General features: G+C 48.3%; 1 protein-coding gene across 1 annotated transcript in view; it reads left to right on the top strand.

Annotated features, from left to right (window-relative positions):
• The first annotated feature begins 278 nt into the window (after positions 1 to 278).
• Positions 279 to 14,855, top strand: part of SLC16A14 (solute carrier family 16 member 14) — a 56,285-nt gene continuing 41,708 nt past the window's right edge. Inside the window, exon 1 of the mRNA XM_089683508.1 lies at positions 279 to 587. The gene's annotated coding sequence lies outside the window, so the exon portion shown is untranslated. The remainder of the gene's footprint in view (positions 588 to 14,855) is intronic.

The raw sequence follows: 14,855 nt of genomic DNA, 5'->3' as shown, positions 1-14,855 counted from the left end.
GGTACAGTGTACATGTGATAATACTCTGGTACAGTGTACATGTGACAATACTCCGGTACAGTGTACACATGTGACAATACTCCGGTACAGTGTACACATGTGATAATACTCATTTACAGTGTGCCCCAGGTGTAGGAGGTGTAGTACACATTACATAGGTACACCCCAGTCCCTGGTATCCGTGTCCCTAGCAGCAGCCTGGACTCCGGCTCCCCATCCTGCCACAAGAGTGTGCTTGTGAGATGTTTGCACACATCGTTCAGCTATTTTCCTCTCTGGGAACCAGAATGAGCCGGTATGGCTGGGAGAGAGTGCGGAGCTGTCAGAGCGGAGCTGGAGCCGCCGATCCGGGAATGAGGGCGGACGAGGCTGAGCTGCAGCGGCGGTGTCGGCTCTCCTGCCCCCTTCGGTGGTGTCGGCTCTCCTGCCCCCTTCGGTGGTGTCGGCTCTCCAGCCCCCCGCACACCATGGACTCGTCTAGAGGGAGCCGGGCAGCCGGGGCTGCAGCCAGGGAGATGCTGGGGACGGGGACAGGCTGTCTATGGGCGAGCATCTGAACGGAGAGCGGACCCTGCACCGGGGACCAGGTACAGCTGTCAGACGTGTGACGTTCAGGGTCAGGAGGGGGGGGAGGTGATTGTAGACTCCGAGCCTGGCAGCCATTGCATGTTCCTGGGGGGCACACATGTGTACAGCAATCACACCTCTGTGGGGATCTGTGCCTTCTCAGGGCCCTTCGTCTAGCAGGCTCAGTGTGATGTGTACACAGATGTGCCGCACGTTGTTTACCAATAATATGTGGATGTTGTTCTCTCTGATCCTGCAGCTAGACCACACTGACAGCTACAGCAAGACGACATGACAGGTACGACAAGAGGACACTGACAGGTACGACAAGAGAACACTGACAGCTACAGCAAGAGGACACTGACAGCTACAGCAAGACGACACTGACAGCTACAGCAAGACGACATGGCAGGTACGACAAGAGGACACTGACAGGTACGACAAGAGAACACTGACAGCTACAGCAAGACGACACTGACAGCTACAGCAAGAGGACACTGACAGCTACAGCAAGACGACACTGACAGCTACAGCAAGACGACATGACAGGTACGACAAGAGGACACTGACAGCTACAGCAAGACGACACTGACAGGTACAACAAGAGAACACTGACAGCTACAGCAAGACGACACTGACAGCTACAGCAAGAGGACACTGACAGCTACAGCAAGAGGACACTGACAGCTACAGCAAGAGGACACGGACAGGTACGACAAGAGAACACTGACAGGTACGACAAGAGAACACTGACAGGTACAGCAAGACGACACTGACAGCTACGACAAGAGGACACTGACAGATACGACAAGAGGACACTGACAGCTACAGCAAGACGACACTGACAGGTACGACAAGAGAACACTGACAGCTACAGCAAGAGGACACTGACAGGTACGACAAGAGAACACTGACAGGTACAGCAAGAGGACAATGACAGGTACAGCAAGAGGACAATGACAGGTACAGCAAGAGGACAATGACAGGTACAGCAAGAGGACAATGACAGGTACAGCAAGAGGACACTTACAGCTACAGCAAGAGGACAATGACAGGTACAGCAAGAGGACACTGACAGCTACAGCAAGAGGACACTGACAGGTACGGCAAGAGGACACTGACAGCTACAGCAAGAGGACACTGACAGGTACGGCAAGAGGACAATGACAGGTACGGCAAGAGGACACTGACAGGTACGGCAAGAGGACACTGACAGGTACGGCAAGAGAACACTGACAGGTACGGCAAGAGAACACTGACAGCTACGGCAAGAGGACACTGACAGGTATGGCAAGAGGACACTGACAGGTACGGCAAGAGGACAATGACAGGTACGGCAAGAGGACACTTACAGCTACGGCAAGAGGACAATGACAGGTACGGCAAGAGGACAATGACAGGTACGGCAAGAGGACACTTACAGCTATGGCAAGAGGACATTGACAGGTACGGCAAGAGGACAATGACAGGTACAGCAAGACGACACTTACAGCTACGGCAAGAGGACACTTACAGGTACGGCAAGAGGACAATGACAGGTACGGCAAGAGGACAATGACAGGTACGGCAAGAGGACACTGACAGGTACGGCAAGAGGACACTGACAGGTACGGCAAGAGAACACTGACAGCTACGGCAAGAGGACACTGACAGGTACGGCAAGAGGACAATGACAGGTACGGCAAGAGGACACTGACAGGTACGGCAAGAGGACACTGACAGGTACGGCAAGACGACACTGACAGGTACGGCAAGAGGACAATGACAGGTACGGCAAGACGACACTGACAGGTACGAGAAGAGGACACTGACAGGTACAGCAAGAGGACACTGACAGGTACAGCAAGAGGACACTGACAGGTACAGCAAGAGGACACTGACAGGTACAGCAAGACGACACTGACAGGTACAGAAAGAGGACAACGACAGGTACAGCAAGAGGACACTGACAGGTACAGCAAGAGGACACTGACAGGTACAGAAAGAGGACAACGACAGGTACAGCAAGAGGACACTGACAGCTAAAGGACACTTCTGGGTAGCAGAACAATGCGGTCCTTTGTTCCAGCTCATTGCTGGGTGGTCTATCTATGCACTGTATGGGGATGTATTGGGGGGAGATGTTCAGGTCCCTGGTTCCTTCCCCCATACACCCTGACTGATGCTGGAATTGAGTGGACTGATTGAGATAATATACATTGTGGAAGGCTGGATCTTATAGGTAGACTGTATCTCCAGTCCCTGAGCTCTCCACCAATAGGAGCACAGCAGTGTGAGGTTACTGTCGGTTAAGGGAAGCCTTTGATTCAGATGTGATTGGCACAAATGCTTTTCTTTGTGGCCAGGACAGGTTGTCACTGCTCTATTGTGTGCATGGCTTTACCTCCAGGACTCCTGTATCCCAGGTCATGGCTACCTCGTGAGCTGAGAAAACCGAACAGCAGCTGCTGTCAGCCTCTATGTCCCCCTCCTACAGCAATACATGGTTACATAGCCCTATTATCCCATTTATTACTTGGTGCTTAGGACTCACAAAAATCGGATTGGTAGGATGGAAGAAGTCCAGAGACGGGTATCAAACATGGTGAAAGGTCTGCGGGATAAAACATTGAGAGCGGCTTCAGGAACTTAACATGCACAGTGTGGAGGAAAGAAAGGAAAGGGGAGACATGACTGAAACCTTTAAATACATCGAGGGGATGAATATGGTTCAGGAGGTCAGCATTTTCAACACGAAACCAAAATCAAGAACACGGGGACATGACCTTATACTAACTGGAGGAAAGTTCAAGACTAATCTTAGAAAGTATTACTTTACTGAAAGGGTAGTTGATGCTTAGAATAGACTTCCAGCAGAGGTAGTGAGTCAGTCAACAGTAAATAGCATCAAACATGCATGAGACAAGCATAGATCTATACTCAGACAAAAAAGTTAACAAAAAAAACCCAAAACAAAAACAAAAAACAGATAAAAGAACAAATCAAAAATGGGCAGACTCAATGGACCACTTGGTCTTTTTCTGCCGTTACTTTTCTAAGTTTCTATGACTCATTGGAGGGGAGTTACTGGAGCACTCAGAATCTGGTGCAGCTGTGCCTGGTAGCCAATCAATTTCTAACTTCAGCTTATTCAGTGAAGCTTTGGCAATAAAACCTGGAAGCTGATTGGTTTCTGTGCAGAGCTGCATCAGATTTTGCACTCTCCATATTTAGTAAATAACCCCCAATGTGCACTCTTGAACAACACAATAAAGTGACACTAATTTGTGGTCCTGTAATCTATTTTTCATGAAACTGTTTCTTACTGTGTTTTTCTGCCTCCTGTAACATCCTCCATGTGCTTCTGAACCTCTCCTTTTTCCCCTCACTTTCATTTGAGTAGTGTGCATTAGTTGCAATCACATGCACTGTTCTACACTACAAATCTCATAGTTTATCTTGAGAGTGAGAAGAGAGAGTGACTACATTCTACATACAGTGAGAGCAAGAATGAATGTAGCCACTCTCTAACAGGAATCTGGATTACAGGGAAAAATAAAAGGACATTGGAGAATTGGAGGAGACTGAGAGCAATAGTAGGGGATTTTTTGAATTAACAATGACTAGAGTTTGGTGTCATTTTAAGACTAGGTTCAATGCAATACGATTTAGATTCGAATTATGGTGCAATTATGTAGTGCAATTTGAATGCAACTTGGATGTAGCTTGGATGTGAGTTTGATGTAGCTTTGATAAGCTTTGTATATTCTATGTGGCCAGCATTACACTGGGATTGCACCAAAGAAGTACAGGAACCTTTTCCAAAATCGATCCATGCTGAGTCGCATTGATGTGAACAGACACCATTGAAAACAATGTTATATCCCTTGTCATGCGATTCTGGGTGACTCAAGTCGCATCTGCAATCGCATTAGTATGAAACAGGCCTAACTTAAAAAAGTACCTTCTATTGCTGTCAGCCATCTCCAGGTCTCTCAGTTCTTTTATTGCAGGGGTCGGCAAGTCGTCGATCCCAATCTTTGCCAGTCCTCCCCTGCCTTCCCAGTCCTTCTGCTCCTTCTGCCACCCCCCGCCCCCCACTGCAGAGCAGGACATATCACTGTACAGACAGGAGCTGCTGGAGTTAATTGTTCACATTAACCAGCGGGTTATTGGTTGCTAGGAAGCTGGGCGGTCTTAGCAACCAATCACCGGCTTGTTCACATGAGAAGTTAACTCTGGCAGCTCCCGCTCCCACCCTCCATGCAGTACTGTGACACCTCTCACTCTTCGCTCAGCTGCACAGTGTTCACCAATGTAAGGTAGGAGACTGCTACCTACAGTGCGCATGTGTGTGTACATGTGTGCGCGCGTGTGTGTGTGTGTGGGGGGGGTGTAGAGGGGAAGAAGACACTACAGTTGGGGAAGTGATGGGGTGATGTGAAGGGAGAGCAGACAATGCTGCTTTAGGTGGGGCACAGGACACTGCTATTGGGAGGTAGAGGCCACTACATGGGGGGAGGTTGTAAAGGGGGTAGAGGACACTACAGGGGGGGCACAGGACACTGTTATGGGAGGAGGGCAGAGGACACTTTTATGGGAGGAGGGCAGAGGACACTGTTATGGGAGGAGGGCAGAGGACACTGTTATGGGAGGAGGGCAGAGGACACTTTTATGGGAGGAGGGCAGAGGACACTGTTATGGGAGGAGGACACAGGACACTGTTATGGGAGGAGAGCAGAGGACACTTTTATGGGAGGAGGGCAGAGGACACTGTTATGGGAGGAGGGCAGAGGACACTTTTATGGGAGGAGGACACAGGACAATGTTATGGGAGGGTGGCAGAGGACACTTTTATAGGAGGAGGACACAAGACACTGTTATGGGAGGAGGGCAGAGGACACTTTTATGGGAGGAGGACACAGGACACTGTTATGGGAGGAGGACACAGGACACTGTTATGGGAGGAGGGCAGAGGACACTGTTATGGGAGGAGGGCAGAGGACACTTTTATGGGAGGAGGACACAGGACACTGTTATGGGAGGAGGGCAGAGGACACTTTTATGGGAGGAGGGCAGAGGACACTGTTATGGGAGGAGGGCAGAGGACCCTGTTATGGGAGGAGGGCAGAGAACACTTTTATGGGAGGAGGGCAGAGGACACTGTTATGGGAGGAGGGCAGAGGACACTGTTATGGGAGGAGGGCAGAGGACACTTTTATGGGAGGAGGGCAGATGACACTTTTATGGGAGGAGGGCAGAGGACACTGTTATGGGAGGAGGGCAGATGATACTTTTATGGGAGGAGGGCAGAGGACACTGTTATGGGAGGAGAGCAGAGGACACTGTTATGGGAAGAGGGCAGAGGACACTGTTATGGGAGGATGGCAGAGGACACTTTTATGGGAGGAGGGCAGAGGACACTTTTATGGGAGGAGGGCAGAGGACAATGTTATGGGAGGAAAGCAGAGAACACTTTTATGGAAGGAGGACACAGAACACTGTTATGGGAGGAGGGCAGAGGACACTTTTATGGGAGGAGGACACAGGACACTGTTATGGGAGGAGGGCAGAGGACACTTTTATGGGAGGAGGACACAGGACACTGTTATGGGAGGAGAGCAGAGGACACTTTTATGGGAGGAGGACACAGGACACTGGTATGGGAGGATGGCAGAGGACACTTTTATGGGAGAAGGGCAGAGGACACTGTTATGGGAGGAGAGCAGAGGACACTTTTATGGTAGGAGGACACAGGACACTGTTATGGAAGGAGAGCAGAGGACACTTTTATGGGAGGAGGACACAAGACACTGTTATGGGAGGAGGGCAGAGGACACTTTTAGCGGAGGAGGGCAGAGGACACTGTTATGGGAGGAGGGCAGAGGACACTTTTATGGGAGGAGGACACAGGACACTGTTATGGAAGGAGAGCAGAGGACACTTTTATGGGAGGAGGACACAAGACACTGTTATGGGAGGAGGGCAGAGGACACTTTTATCGGAGGAGGGCAGAGGACACTGTTATGGGAGGAGGGCAGAGGACACTGTTATGGGAGGAGGGCAGAGGACACTCTTATGGGAGGAGGGCAGAGGACACCTTTATGGGAGGAGGGCAGAGGACACTGTTATGGGAGGATGCCAGAGGACACTGCAGTGAGGGTAATGTGAAGAGGGACAGAGGACTCTACTATGGGGGGCATAGGACACTACAGTGGGGGGGAGTAATGTGAAGGGGGCAGAAAACACTGCTTAGGGAGGGGGGCAGAGGACACTACGTATGGTTATGTGAAGGAGGGAAGATGACACTATGCATTGTTTTTATTGAGGGCTTGGTAGTTCTTTTTTTCTTTTTAAGGTCTCCCTCCCCCTCCCCCGGGATCTTTGCTTTCCTCCATCTTTTCCAGATAGAAATCAGTCTCTAAAAGTTTGCCTATCCCTGCTTTATTATGTTGCTGGGATCCAACTTCCTGTTAGAGGGAGGCTATTTTCGTCCTCCATGGTCCCACTGTATGTAGGAACATAGCCACCCCCGCTTGCTCATACACGAGATGGACTATGTACTATGGGATTTGTAGTGTGCATAGAGCAGTGCACATGACCATAGATAACATACACTGCTCATTCTAAACAAATAGAAATGAAGGGGGAAAGGAGAGGTTTGGGAACTCACAGAGATGTTCCAAGGAGTCAAAAAAACAGAAAGAAAAGATTTCATGAAAAATATATTATAGCTCCAATAAGTAGAAGATGAGTGTATTTCTGGAAAAGAAGAATGAGAACATTTAAACAGCTAGGGACACTTGTGAGTGAGACCTGTCAACACATTGTTGAGGGCTATCCTGCCCAGTATTTGAGGAAAAAAACAGTTAATTGGTTACTGACTAACTGTTGTATTTAACATTGTCTCTAAATTCTTTCTTTTTTACAGAACATACACAATATACACTCACCGGCCACATTATTAGGTACATCTATCCAGTGCAAAGAAAATATCCCCCACACCTTTACACCACCAGCCTGAACCATTGATACAAGGCAGGATGGATCCATGCTTTCATGTTGTTCTTGCCAAATTCTGACCCTACCATCTGAATGTCGCAGTAACCAATCTGCCCATTCTCCTCTGACCTCTGACATCAAGGCATTTTCATCCACACAACTACTGGATATTTTCTCTTTTCGGACCATTCTCTGTAAACCTTAGAGACAGTTGTGCATGAAAATCCCAGTAGATCAGCAGTTTTTGAAATACCCAGACCAGCCTGTTTGACACCAACAGCCATGCTATATTCAAAGTCAATTAAATCCCCTTTCTTCCCCATTCTGATGCTTGGTTTGAACTTCAGCAAGTCGTCTTCACCATGTCTTCATGCCTAAATGCATTGAGTTGCTGCCATGTGATTGGCTGATTAGTAATATGTGTTATTAAGCAATTGAACAGGTGCACCTAATAAAGTGGCCAATGAGTGTACATAGTCAGAGGTTGATACAGGAAATTGAACAGTAATGTAGCACTGGGGTCTCCAGTTTGAATCCCGGTCATGACACTATTTGCATGGAGTTTGTATTTCCCCTGTGCTTTTTGTGGGTTTCCCTGGGATACCCTGGGTTTTGTCCCACATGTCAAAGACATGCTGGTGGGTTAATTATCTCCCATCTACATAACCTGTCAAGGCATGGAATCCATTACACCTCCAAAGATATGCTGTGGTATCTGGCACCAAGCCATCAGTAGCAGATCCTTAACCCCTTGGCACCGGCACCTCCTGGCCCTTTAAGAGGTTTCAGAAGCGGGGAGGCAGGGTGGAGTTTTAGGGTCATGTGACCGCCGTGATTTGCTGTCACGGCAGTCACATGATCGAAAAAGGTCCCGATCGCAAGGGGAGATCGTGACCTTTCCGTGAGTCACTGACATATGTGCTAGGAGCACGCAGGGCGCGCGCTCTCAGCACATATGTATTTTCAAATGGTATGCAAATATGCAGCCCCTTGGCGTCAAGGCCTAGATGCCGAAAGGCCACATATTTGTGTGCGCTCGGCATCTAGGGGTTAAAGTCCTTTAAGTTGTGAGGTGGGTCCTCCATGGATCAGACTTTCCAGCACATCCCACAGATGCTCAACTGGACTGGGATTTGGAGAATTTAAAGGTCAAGGCAACACCTTGAACTTGTTGTTGTGTTCCTCAAACCATTCTTGAATTCACCAAATCAGGCCACCTGCTTCCATTGCTTTGTGGCCTAGTTCTGATAATGGTTAGAAAACTGCATACTGTAGATTTGATCATTGACTTGTAAGCAGGTGCAGTCTAGTTTTTCCACTGTAAGTGGCACTCAGCCAGAGCAGCAGTACAGCTGGAGGTAGAAGTCAAGAGAAGCTTGGTTTCTCTATGTTTCCCTTGGTTCCCTGGAGCAGCATTTCAGTTGGCTACATTGCATCCAGGTAACTGTGGCAGATGTCTTGGGTCTTTTTAGAGACCCTGCCACTAGGTTTTGGTGCGCATTTGTGAAATGGCTATTGTAGAGAGAGCATACCCATCTGTCAGGGATAGCACTAGTGGTAGGGACAGGTTCCAGAGGAGTAGGGACAGCTCAGTGCCTACGTCTGCACTTCAGCAAGCTCCCTTTTGGGCTGGACCAGCCATGCCTCATTCCATCCCCCTTGGCAGGCGCTGCCTTCAGTTCAGGTCTACTACCGCTGCCTCTCTGCTGCATTGACTGTAAGTTCCCAGATCAGTGAGCTACCCCACCAGGTTGTTGTACTGTTTGCAAGTTCTTCATTACATTGGTTACTGCACTCTAGACCTCTGTGTATTTACTGCCGACACACCATGCTGTACCTACCCAACAGACTTGACTAGTCAAAACTGATAAAGGCAGAGTTATCTGACTTTAAACCCATCACTTTGTGACTAGTGATGCTTACAGTTCAGCTACACTGACCCCCCAAACAGAAAAAAGCACAAACATTTAGTAAAGCTGAACATGTCATGTTTTGGGACAGGGAAAGCTGGTTTGCTTACATTTTTGTACCCCATGCACTGCCAGATTGGCCCTCTGATTATACATTTTTTAACCAAAGTATCATCTATCAGGCTGTTTATTTAATTGGGTGTATTAAAGTGAACCTGAACAACCATGAGCAACTGAAACTGGATATAAAAGCAGCAAAAATAATATGTAAATCTAGACTTGTTCATGTAAAGTTCAAGCCTTCCCTCCTGCTTATCAATCCTTGATACTGGTCAGTGAGGTCAAAGAACAGAGGTATACCACTCAGGCAAACAATCCACGACAGGTGCCGGCTCTGGCTCACCACCACACACGATGCAATAGGAAGAAGGGTCAGCCGCACACTGGAGGATTGATGAGTATAGTGAATATATGGCTCACTCCAGCAGACTTCAGTGCTCTCCTTCAAATCTGTGGGCAGACTCTTGCCATCCTCTTGTAGAATGCAGGTCCTGTATTGTACCTAAAGATGATACTATATGACCGCTGCCTGGAGCATTAGAGAAGAGGCGTTGGTTGACTGGTAAAATAGCATGGAGGAAGCCTGCTGAAGCAAGGAATACGGAGTATTAAATTTCCAACACCCTGCACAAGATCCATCCCAGTATCCAGAGAGGGAGCCTCCTGCACATCCTAAGAGCACCCACTCATCCCTTAAGGGGAGCTCTGGCTGATTTTGTATCACCATTTAAAGCCCCAGGATCCATTTGATGTACCATTCCACCCTTCAGAGGGAAGTTACCCCAGTACCTGACTTACCCTGAAGATACCCTGATGACATCTGGATTTATGTTTATGGGCGCATTTACATTGCGTGTCTGGTGATAATTCTCCCACAATTATTGCACAAGCACCCACCCACCAGGAAAACAGGCACTTTAGGAGCACTGAAAGTCACCTTTCAACTGTTAACCATTTTATGCTCATTTATAAACTTTTATGCATTACCCTTTTATCAGTTTTTATGGTCTTAATATTTTTAGTGTTGCACCATTATTGTATTGTTTGATTGAGGTTTTATCTTGGTTACCTTTGTGCATAGCTGCTGTTTTTTGCCCTCATCTTAGTGTGCTCACATACCTTTACCATTTATAGTGAATATTTATTGATCCATAGGACACACAAAACTCCAGGACATGTATACTGGACCTGTTAACGGGTTTCACATGATCTCGTGCTCAATCACAAGGTTGCAGTAAGGTTACCCATCGCATTAAAGGGCCAATAGAGAGGCAGGGGAATTGGAGTCAAGTATGTCCTATGCAGGAAAAGTTGAGATTTGCATATAACATCAGCTGTCTGCAGATTGACTGTTTGAATGTAAGGTTTTATGGAACGTTACCTGTGCTCATCCACTGTCTTAGGCCCCTTTCACACAGTGTCAGTCTATGGGCAGACTGTTCTGCTCCTGTTCCACAGGGGGATACTCTGCTGACTGGAATGGACACCCGCTTGAAAGGTCTCTTAGGATATGCTCAGTTTGAATTCCCAAGGGTATGACAAGTTTACCGGAAGAATAATTTGCTTGGATTTAAGTTACTGTGTAAGGGATGGGAATTCTCCCCTTAGACATTTTCACTAAAACTGTCCCATTTGGAAGATTTGCTCTCACTTATTGTTCTGGTGACACACTAATGTTTTGGATTTCCTTTCACTTTCTGTCACTGTGACAATTGTCACAGAACAAATATAGGGGTGAATGTCCACAGCAAAGACAAAAACAGCAATAAGAGCTTGATAAAGTTATACCTGGCTCAATTTCTCAATGCCACATATCAGTGCCTTACCAGTGCATATCAATGCCACATATCAGTGCCCATCAGAGCTGCCTTTCAGTGCCAACTATCAGTGCCAGTCAGTGCCGCCTATCAGTGCCAGTCAGTGATGCCTGTCAGTGCTGCCAATCAGTGCCGCCTATCAGTGCCAATCAGTGCCCATAAGTGCCAGTCAGTACCGCTTATCAGTGCCCATAAGTGCCAGTCAGTGCTGCCTGTCAGTGCCAGTCAGTGCCGCCTATCGGTGCCAGTCAGTGCTGCCTATCAGTGCCAGTCAGTGCCGCCTATCAGTGCCAGTCAGTGCTGCCTATCAGTGCCAGTCAGTGCCGCCTATCAGTGCCAGTCAGTGCTGCCTATCAGTGCCAGTCAGTGCCGCCTATCAGTGCCAGTCAGTGCCGCCAATCAGTGTCGCCTAACAGTTCCAGTCAGTGCCACCTATCAGTGCCAGTCAGTGCTGCCTATCAGTGCCACCTATCAGTGCCATATATGAGTGCTGCCTTTCAGTGCCCATCAGTGATGCCTGTCAGTGCCCATCAGTGTCACCTACCAGTGCCTCCTCATCAATTCCGCCTATCAGTGCCCATCACTGCAGCCTCATTAGCACACATCAGTGAAGGAGAAAAATTACTTATTTACAAAATTTTAAAACAGAAACTGAGGAAAAACTTTTTCTTTCAAACTTTTCAGTCGTTCTTAGTTTGTTTGGGTACAGTGTTGCATGACTGCACAATTGTCATTCAAAGTGTGACAACACTGAAACCTGAAAATTGGCCTGGGCAGGAAGGGGGTAATAGTGCCCAGTAGGCAAGTGGTTAAGGCGATGGTAGCATCGTCCAGGACCAAGAGTCATTTCTGTCCATATTTATAATAGTTGTACCATATTGTAGGCACTGTGGCTTGGAGCACATGCAAAATGTGACAGATCTTATATATCAACTGTCCTCCATGCTCCAAAATGCTTTGGTTACGGGAGATTTATCAGTCTTGCTGTTGCAGTACAAAACGGAGATACAGTAGATTATAAAGCAGGTTTACTACATGTGAATGATGTATTTCCCCATCTGCTGGGGACTCAAATCTCTGCATAACTGTCACAGTTGTCTGCCCAGGACTGCAGGCTCAGGTTACAGAAATCCTGCTGCAAACACTTTCCTAAAATGATCATATACTGGAAAATCCATATATTCTGACTGTAACTTGCCTTAATACCCTGCAGATGGATCAGGAAGAAATGAATAGGGAAAGAATCTGTTTGCACAGTTAAGTTGGCCCTTTGAGTTGCTGAGTCTGTGGTAATGTGTCCTGTCCCATCTGTCTCATCAAAGTACTAGATACTAGAAAAGTGTGTGAAAGGTCAGCTTTGTTTTTCTACTTTAAATTGTGTTATAAACAGTAATAAATGATTATCTGGGAAAGTTTGTAAGGGTCAATCATTGGACGCTGGATTGCAGGTATGCATTAAACATTGAACATTGCTGTCTTCTATAAGAGATAGTATAATACACTGTATATACAATATATGGGACTACCTGAGGTTGGTCTTTAAAGCCTAAGTTTGGATATAATGTTTTTTTTTTTAAATCAGCACAAGGGATAGTGCATACGTTTAGTGAGGCGTGTCCCTTGTGCTGCTGCCAGCTGTACTAGTAGAAATCATCATTCTTCTGCCTCTTGCCCCCTGCCCCCCCCACCAGGGGCGTATTTGCTGGACAAACAAGGCATTTGCCTAGGGCGGCACTTTTCAGGGGGGCAGCACGGCGGAAGTGCCGTCCTCCCCCTTAACCACAGAAGGGACACTTCCGTGGGAAAGGGACAGGAGCTGCTGTGTCTTACCTGTGTCCGTGACTCCATGTCCCACGTCAATCCGGGCCACAAGGCGCTGCTGGAGGAGGGGTGCAGAGGGTGTCCGTCCGGTGTCTTCATCTTCCTATATCTTGATCGCAATGTGGGCGGGATGACAAGCCGCCCCTCAAATCTGGCCACACCCCTGGGATCACTGGGCAGCCTTCCCCTCCCTCTGCAAGCTCCGCCTCCTAGCCGGAGATTGGCCGCCAGATCTGTAGCTCAGAAAAGGCATACAGGCAGCCAATCACAGGCGAGGAGGCGGAGCTTGGAGAGGAGGAGCTGAGCAGCAGCGCGAAGATTGAAGATCGAGTGAGGGAGCAGCTGGAGCCGGTGAAGAGGAGGAGGGCGGCTGGAGAAGGAAGATAGCTGATGGGTAAGTGTCTGTGCCTGAAGGAGGGAGCCCGGGCTGGAGCAGGGGTCAGCACAGCGATGTAAGTATAATTGGTGTCAGTGGGAGTAATAGTGCCCCATCATTAGTGTCAGTGTGGGAGGAATAGTGCCCCCTCATTGGTGTCACTGACACCAATGAGGGGGCACTTTTACTCCCACTGACACCAATGATGGGGCACTATTCCTCCCACTGACACCAATGATGGGACACTATTCCTCCACGTGACACCAATGATGGGACACTATGCCTCCCACTGACACCAATGATGGGGCAGTATTCCCTCCCACTGACACCAATGATGGGGCACTTCCTCCCACTGACACCAAAGATGGGGCACTATTCCTCCCACTGACACCAATGATGGGGCACTTCCTCCCACTGATACCAATGATGGGGCACGATTCCTCCCTCTGACACCAATGATGGGGCACGATTCCTCCCACTGACACCAATGATGGGGCACGATTCCTCCCAATGACACCAGTGATGGGGCAAGATTCCTCCCACTGACACCAATGATGGGGCACGATTCCTCCCAATGACACCAGTGATGGGGCAAGATTCCTCCCACTGACACCAATGATGGGGCACGATTCCTCCAACTGACACCAATGATGGGGCACGATTCCTCCCACTGACACCAATGATGGGGCACGATTCCTCCCACTGACACTAATGATGGGGCACGATTCTTCCCAATGACACTAATGATGGAGTACTATTTCTCACACTGACACTAATGATGGGGCACCATCATTGGTATCAGTGGGAGGAATAGTGTCCCATCATTAGTGTCAGTGTGAGGAATAGTACTTCATCATTAGTGTCATTGGGAAGAATAGTGCCCCATCATTGGTATCAGTTGGAGGAATCGTGCCCCATCATTGGTATCAGTGGGAGGAATAGCGGCCCATCGTTGTCAGTGGGCAGAGCTCTAATAGGAAGAGGTGGAGCCTATAGAGGAAGGGGTAGAGTTTACAGATGAAAGGGGGGACAAATTTAGATGCTGGGGGGGGATGCCCGATTTTAGTCTTGCCTAGGGCAGCACAAAACCAAAATACACCACTGCCCCCCACCCCACCACCCAGCGGTAATATTCCAATGCTGCAGGTGTTATTACAGCCACTAGACTTGTCATAGGTACTTGTCAAGAGTGTAGACCATGGGTGCTCAACCTGTAGTCCTCAGAGCCCTTTGATGTGGCCCTCGGCCTCAAACCAGGGAAGCACACTTCTTTTATATCCTGCAGGTTTGGTGCGCTTTCTGAAAGCATACCAAAACTCCTGA

The sequence above is a fragment of the Staurois parvus genome, unplaced genomic scaffold (genome assembly GCF_062004578.1).
Source record: "Staurois parvus isolate SC_StPar_1 unplaced genomic scaffold, SC_StPar_1.0 ptg000312l, whole genome shotgun sequence".
NCBI classification, from domain to species: domain Eukaryota; kingdom Metazoa; phylum Chordata; class Amphibia; order Anura; family Ranidae; genus Staurois; species Staurois parvus.
Note: the sequence above shows the minus strand (reverse complement) of the source record. Positions and strands in the feature narration are given on the sequence as shown.